Raw genomic sequence first — 7,404 nt, forward strand, 5'->3', positions numbered from 1 at the left:
ACTACAGAAATGCACATATTTATCAAAGTTCAACAGTCTTGTTAACCTTAGTAGTGATATTTTGCGCAGAAAAGAAAAAGTACCCCTCAACTTTGTGAAAGTTGTAAAGCCGGTATATATAAAAATGTACATTTCACCTAAATCAAAATGGATTTCTATCCTGGAAAATTTTCACTTTGCCTCATTCCCCCCTTTCCTAAAAGGAGGAAGTAAATTCTGTTACTTCGTACAAATTCCTTTGACAACAAGTGTACTTTAGTGTTGAACATTTGTTAATGGATAATCTTAAACTTATTCTAACTAATATTAACAAAACTACAGTAGGATGACACAACTTATTAGAGATTCCATTTGAAGTTGGTGACCACCCAAAGACCACATCCCACCAGTGATGATCTGCATTTTGTTTTATTCTTGGCAGAATTCTAGTTATTTAATTTCTATCATGTTGGACAGTAATTAAGGTTTTCTTTCCACTTTCTTGGATTTCCTTCAAGATCTCTAGTAGGTCTTGGTGCTTAATTAATTGTTTTACTAATGTAAGGTCCCTCCCAATAGGGGTAGGTGATAGTCCATGATACAATGTATAACTGGGTTTAATCATCTGGTCACTGGGATGTCACTGGGGCCAAGTACGAAAAATCACACCCTATAATCTTAACAAAATTACAAATACAGAAATTAGAATGATTTCTACTAGACAAAATAACATCATTGCTATCAATTTTTACAGCAGCACAGGCAGTTCTCAGGCACACACACTCTTTTCCAGTATATATGAGCACAATTTTCTGGTCAGTGACTGAATGAACTTCGAAGTGGCAAATACTCTGTTCAGTATCTAAACACACATCCTGGGCATTAATAGTATTGTTTTCACAAATGAATCTCATAGTTTCTCTAGTAATGCAGGATTCCAAGTTTACTGCCTGCCACTTTTTATTCATCTTTCGTGCCCACATTCTATGTTCTGAAGGGTATTGTTTTTTTCATGGTTTAATCCTAATGCAATGATGGGATGGATAACATAAACAATGGTATTACGTATGGTAAGCACAAAGGCAGTGGTGACATTAGAAGCAGGACCATAGGTGAAATTTACCATAGTCCACCAGGATTTAAACTTCTTTTCAAGATCAATCACATTATCCCAGACAACTTTCTGAATTTTAGCTGGAAAATTTCCTTCATTTCCTCTCCGTATGATCAGAGCTGCTGGTGCTTGCATCTATAACTATGCTTGTATACAACTGAAAGCTAAAGACACATTATCTTGAACTGTACCAAGTGCTTCTACTATTAACTTGTGGTCTTGGTCCCCGGCCTTTTCCTACTTCCTTACTTTGGCAGTACTTTGAAATCTGCCACTGGCTAGTTCCTAATGCCAATAGAGATTACTATAAAGGCCGCTTCAATTTTGTTAGGCCACCTGCTGCAGTGGCCAGCTTATTCATCAGTATTTCTGAATCAATTCCATTTAAAACTCCTAATCCTGTCCCTAATATCCCAGTTAGATCCTTTCTTATTCTGCTCCTGAGATTTACTTGTCTTTGTAACCACATTGTCCAGCCCTCAAAGGATGTTTTTAGGAAGGAGGAGCAGGGTGGTTGGATTTTTGAGATATTCATTTGCATTAGCAACTCAACATTTTGAGAGACAATTCTGGATTGAATAATAGTTGTGTTCACCCACATTCCTCACTACGTAGGGGGCTATTTCATACACTTCAGGTTCAACTTTGGGTTGAGTCTGAACTATTTGAGTCCTAGTATGGGTTGTATAAGGTCCTGCTGTTGTAAAAAGTGCAGTGTCTACTTTGAATTTAAATGCAAGTCCGATAGCATCCTGAGCCCAAAGGCAAGTCACTTCTACAGGCTGTATCAAGCTGAAATTACACCAACAGTCTGATTCACTTAGGCTATCACAAACTTCCTGGTGTTTGTATACACCAGGAGAGGTTACGACACTCATTTCATCTGGTCTCTCATAAGTCGTCCCATTTATCATCTGGCACCCTACCTTGATTTCTTCTCCTCTGATCCCTTGAAGTGTCCACAGTTCCTGTTCCTGCCATTCCTGCTCCTCATATACCTGATCTCCATGAATTACTACAGTGGACAGGTTTAAATCTTTTATCTCAGAAGGTTCTTCCATGGATCCAGTATACAGATTAAACACCTGGGACCAAGGCCATTCAGCATTTCTTTGGATAGAGGTACTCTCTAGTTCTAAAACTTCAGTTATAATTACGTACAAAACAATTCTGTAAGCCAAAGTATGAACTACCCCCGACTGCAATATACTCACTTTGGCCGAGTAAGTTTTAGTCTCAGTTCTTTGTCTCCTGGTGTCACTCTCCAAGTGAGGAAGCAAAGGGAGAAGACCCATCCTTTGATCAGCATCGAACTCCGATTTATTGATCCAACATGCACACTTTTATAACCGTGTTAATTAAGTTCATACATATTGCAAAACCCGAGCTCATTATTGGCTACAGATTACACACCAACCCCTCCTTTTGTTTTCAATACCTGTGGTTTCTTATTGAGACCAAAACTTGTTTTTCTCATCCTGTTATTGACTGTTCTCAAGGCCTCCACGTTTGTCACTCTGCTTTCCCATCACTATTCAAGGACAAGGTATTTACTTGTAATTAAAAAACAAGCCTGAGAACTTTGCTGTTTACAGGAATGTGTCTGAGAACTTTGCTGTTTACAGCTGCCTTTTACTTTTCAATCAGCTGTATATTTTCATGGCCTTTTTTCCTTCAAGCCATGTCTGAGCAAAATTCTCAAAATTCTCTTTTTTCTCAAAAATCCAAGGGACTTCTAGGGCTTTCTTCACTCCAGAGTGATGGATCCAGGCATTCTGCTCCTTGACTTTGATTGCGGTGAAGGTGGTGAGAAGTACTTGCAGTGGTCTCTCCCACTGTGGTTCCAAAGTCTCCCCTGTAAGAGACTTAACATATACATCATCCCCAGGCTATCTGACTCCCTGCTCCGAGTTCCAGCCACGTTTCTCAATTTCTCTGAGCTGTTTGCTTAAAGCCACCATGTAGGTGGCCAGTGTTACCTCCCCAAAGTGGGTAGACATTCCATTTTGTATTCCATACAGTCTTCTATGAGGCATTTCAAAAGGACTCAACTTTCCTTTAGCCCGAATTTAGTTCGAATTTGCAATAGTGCCAGTGGAAGAGCTTGGGGCCAGGGTAGATTAGCTTCTTGCCCCAGTCTTACAATCTGCTGCGTAATGGAATGATTCATTTTTCTACCTGGCTGCTTGATTGGGGCGGCATGAAGTGTGAAGTTCCTAATCTATGCTACTAATAGATGGCTACTAATCTGTTGCACTGCTCTGGAAATGAAATGTGATCCTCTATCCGAGGATTCTGTGGCTGGAACTCTGAAGCATGGTATTATTTCTTGTAATAATACCCTGGTCATCTCTTGAGCTTCGACAGTTCTGGTGGGGAATGCTTCTGGCCACCCTGAAAATGTATCTATCAATACCAGTAAATACTGATACCCCCCTTTCCTTGGGAGTTCTGAAAAGTTAATTTGCCACTGCTGTACAGGCCCATGGCCTCTCCCAGTCTGACTGAGTTTCGGCCTGGAGGTATTTTTGGGGTTAGTCTGGAGGCAAGAATCACACTGTCGGCTAACCTGAGTGACAGTGGCATATAAATTCCTGACAACAATTCTTTTAATCAGACGTGTGTTCTAGAAAGCCTATGGAAATTACTACTTCAAAGTCAACACTTCATCTCAATGCACTCTGTATCACTGGCAGCCTTGGTCATTTTGGGAAAGGAGATACACTTTATAAAAGCTTTTAAGTAGTTAGGTCCCAGTGTGTTTTCTAGTGTCCTTCTTTCACTAGTGACCAGGAAAATGGAAAGGAATTACCAGCTCTCTTTCAATGGTAGCCCACCCCTTGTGGTTGTATGTCTCTTTTGATTAATATTATAGTATTCTGGCTTACCTTTGAAGAAAATCTGCCCATAATTACCTCATCTTTTGCTGCTTTCTTTGCCTCTCCATCTGCCAGCTCATTTCTTTCCTCCAATTCTGAGTTCACTCTCTGGTGCGCCTTAAGTGCCCTTTCAGGCCGCTGAAATGCTTCCAGCAGCTGGATTGTCTCTTCTTTCCCTGTGAGGTCAGCAGTCCCCTCTCCTTCCAGATGGCTCCATGTGCATGCACGACTCTGAATGCATAATTCGAGTCTGTATAGATGTTTATTTTCTTTTCCTTTTGCTGTTTCTAAGACATGGGTCAATGCATTTATCTCAGCCTTCTGTGCAGAGGTACCTGTAGGTAAGGGTCCAGACTCTATTACCTCTCTGCAGGTAGTCACTGTGTACTTTGCAATGTCGCTTTCCACTGGCAATGTAGCTGCTCCTGTCAGTGAACCAGGTCTCTGCATCGTCCAAAGGAGTGTCCTTTAAGTCTGGGCAGCTGGAATAGTGTTGTGGTGTGTTGCAATGTCCTGTTTTAAACTTCCGAGTCCCTTCCCAGGTGTGCCTATGCCTCTCTCCCTGCCCCCTCGCCCCCTTGCTGAGTGTGCCCTGTCAATCAGGCTAAGATACCAGCAAGGCGTCGTGTGATTCGTCGATTTCAAAGGATGCTTCTCAGGCCTGGGGGTCATTGGCCTGTCTAAGTGTCATCCTCCCTTGAGACCCTGCCCCCTTCACCTGGTTGGTAACTCACCTGTCCCCTCCCCTTCCCCTGTCCCCGAGCTTATAAAGTTAATGAGACCATGCGGCCGGCTTTCTGTTAGCAGCAGTGGCCCAGTGCAGACCTCTGTACCAATGGAATAAACATCTGGCAACCTTCTAGCAGAATCCACTCTCTTTATCTCCACCATCGCCAGAAGCTCTCTCCTGAGGAGAACGGAGTCCTGTCTTGTGCCCCGCTGCACTCTGCCGCCAGCCAAGGTATCTCTGGGGTAAAACACCGCAGTGCTGCCTCTGGCCCAGCAGCGAAGGTCAGAACTGGCCTAGGCACCATCTAACTGGTTATATTGGGATACCATATTCCAATAGAATAGGTAGCTTCAATGGTCTCCAGGCAATCATGGTGTACTGCTTCTCCTTGATTTCCACTGAGAAAGGAAGCTGGGTTGACAATATTAGTCACCACTACCTCTACATCATCTTGCTCCACCATAATGGCCTGGTATTTCAGAAACATCTGTGGTGAAAGCCAGTGGCCACCCTTTACTTCCAGTACTGCAGACACTGTGTGGGACACTAGCACAGTCATTTTTGTCCCAGGGTAAACTTGGGTTCCTCTTGAATATTCAGCACGACTGCTGCAACACCTCTGAGGCAACCTGGCCATCCTTTGGCTGTTGCATCTAGTTGCTTAGAGAAGTAAGCAACTGCCCTTCGGTATGGACCCAAGTCCTGAGCCAGTATTCCCAGGGCAATTCCTTGCGTGGAAAAATAGAAAGAATGGTTTAGTTACATCTGGAAGTCCTAAAGCTGGAGCTGACATGAGGGCACTCTCTAGCTGGTGAAAGGCCTGTGTGGCTTCTTTTGTCCACTGGAGATCTCAGTTTCCATTGGCAATAAGAGCATAGAGGGGTATGACAAGCAGTCCATGATTATAAACCCACAGCTGGCACCACCCTGCCATGCCTAAGAAGGTTCGGAGTTCCTTCATTGTCTGGGGTTTCGGGGTTTGGCATATGGCTTCCCTGCCTTAAAGTCTGCTGCTTAGCATTCACTTCTTACCCCAGGTAGATTACCTTCTGGTTCACTACCTGTGCCTTTTTCTTTGAGACTCTGCATCCTTGGAGTCCTAGGAAATTCAACAGGCTTACCGTCCAGGCTTCTCTCGCTTCCCTCGTCTGAGTGGCTACTAGAAGATCATTCACGTACTGCAACAGCCTCCTTTCCTCTTGTGGAGCTTCCCGGGACTTTGGGTCTTTGCAAGCTGTTCTCCAATTGGAGTGGGGAATTTTTGAAGCCTTCAGGCACATGAACCATGTGAGCTGTACTTGAATGCAAAAATTTTCTGGCTGGCTGCATGGATAGGGAGGCAAAAGAAGGCATCTCTTAGGCCTAAAACAGTGAACCAGGTTAGCTCAGGTGTTAAGTTAGTAAAGTATATGGATTTGCTACCACAGGGTATAAATTCTTTGTAATCCTACTGATAGCCCTCAATCCAGTACTATCGATTATTGGGCTGATTCCTTTCCTATCTTCCTTTTGAGGGGGTACTGCTCAATTCTCACTGGTTGTGCTCTTTCCTTAAGCTTGATTACTGTGGGGGGTATTTTTCACTCTCCTTGGTACAGCAGAGGCCCATACCCCCAAAACTACTTATTTACTTATTCTAACATCTCTTTACCAATGTCTTTCTTAATTTCAGTGTCTGTTAATGTTAAGCCTAACATCTTTATATCATTTGCCTCCAGAGGAAGTAATCTTTCTCATTTGAGAATGTTTAGCGAATTGAGCAAATTGTACAAAAACTTCTAAGTACAAATGTTACTTTAAAGGTTTGCAAAAGTATGCCTTCTCAGACTGGTCAGTTGTTCCCCATACTACAACATAAACATTCTCCACAGGTACTAAAGCTTTAAAACTGAACATATGGCCTCTGTATCAACTAAAATTCCACCCTTTTCTTTCTTCTGATCTCACTGCCTCTTGCAGAGGGGTCTGTAACATCCTAGTTCTGGATGAAATTGAACGGCCAGGAGGGGGATGGGTTTGAGTGGGTATACTTTTGGAGCCTAAGTCTTCTTCCCTTTTGGGGAGGTCATCTTTATCCTTCCTCCCTTACCTTAGGAGGAGCCTTTAACAAGTCATATGTACTCATTTTGCGAACTGTAATCGCTTTGCGTTTCAGCATGATAATCTTTGTTTGACTTCATACATTGCTATCTTATGCTGCATGCTGAACAACACATTTGATTTCCCTTCTCCTTGCTTTGCTTTCCTTTTCAAGGGCCAAGACCAGAGGGCGGTCTGATCCCACAGTCTCTTTGCCATTCTGGGTGATTTCTTAAAACAAAAAACATATCAGCATACAAAACCTCATCCCATTTACCTTCCCATTTTAAAACAGTATTAACTGCAATGTGGTATTATAAAACTTTTTATTTTCTGAGCTGCCTCTACTGGCAGCCTTATTCCAGCGAGGCTCTCCCAAAAGGGGCTAGTTCCGGAACCTCTTTGCTTTGGTTAGTTCTCATTATGTCCTTCACAGTAGTTTCCCAGTCTTCCTCTCCCACACTCCCACACATAGCTCCAGGTGGCAGGTATCAGATGTGATTTCCTACACACGAGCTTTAAGATCTTAGGTTCTGAATCAGCTTGATCAGAAAACTTTAATTTACACTCGGGGCATGTGCCCCGACACTTATTAGAACAGCAATACCAGCGTCTCTCACAAA

The sequence above is a fragment of the Zonotrichia albicollis genome, chromosome 3 (genome assembly GCF_047830755.1).
Source record: "Zonotrichia albicollis isolate bZonAlb1 chromosome 3, bZonAlb1.hap1, whole genome shotgun sequence".
NCBI classification, from domain to species: Eukaryota; Metazoa; Chordata; class Aves; order Passeriformes; family Passerellidae; genus Zonotrichia; species Zonotrichia albicollis.